Source organism: Euprymna scolopes, chromosome 8 (assembly GCF_053919585.1).
Source record: "Euprymna scolopes isolate OS-2025 chromosome 8, ASM5391958v1, whole genome shotgun sequence".
NCBI classification, from domain to species: Eukaryota; Metazoa; Mollusca; class Cephalopoda; order Sepiida; family Sepiolidae; genus Euprymna; species Euprymna scolopes.
This window is the reverse complement of record NC_136489.1, coordinates 46469378-46470117: the sequence shown is the minus strand read 5'-3', so window position 1 is coordinate 46470117 and position 740 is coordinate 46469378. Positions and strand designations below refer to the sequence as shown.

The following is a 740-nucleotide window of genomic DNA, read 5'->3' as shown; positions in this document are numbered from 1 at the left end:
GTTGCAGATGTTTTTTTTTTTTTTTTTCACACTTTATTTTCCTACTTTTACTCATGAGTCCGGGTTTGATCCTTCCTACTTACCTACCATAACATTTTTTAAAACTCCCCCCCCCCGTCCCAGAAACAAACACTCGGGCAACGCCGGGTACCTCTGCTAGTCTATAATAAAAAATCATCATCATCATCATCATCATCATCATCATCATCATCATCGCTCCATCCGTTATCGTGCTGTGCATCCCTGAAAAAATAAAATATTTAAAAAAAAATTGGTGTCGCTGTGAGGCAAAGCTAATAAAAATGATTTGTCTTTCTTGGCCTTTTGGCTAAGATCAAAGTGTAGTATCTGTTCTTCATGTGCTACATTTCAATTTCTTCTCTCTCAGTGGAAGAGAAATCCTTTACGACTAAGACAATTTTTTCTCCATGTTAAAAAACGACCCTGGTGTCTAAATCTGTCCCGTGGGGAGGCATTGTGAATAGGTACTATGTTTAATGTAACAAAGTTTTAATATCAAAAAGTAACTGGAAAAAGTTATTTCTGATTTAATTACAAAATGCCCTGGAAATGTCACCTGATTAATTATAAAATGTCCTGGAAAATATCCGTTCTGATTATTTTTTTTGTTTACTTGCCTCCCCGCACAGGCGGAATCGGACATGAGGTCGGTTATAAATTTAGGTGGAAACCAGCTCCCCAAAAGGGGCACTCTGGTCAATAGCAAAAATAAAAAATTG

At 36.9% G+C, this 740-nt stretch overlaps 1 pseudogene; it reads left to right on the top strand.

The window, feature by feature from the left end:
- The first annotated feature begins 307 nt into the window (after positions 1–307).
- LOC145284197 (U2 spliceosomal RNA) lies at positions 308–423 on the top strand (annotated as a pseudogene).
- The last annotated feature ends 317 nt before the right edge of the window (positions 424–740 follow it).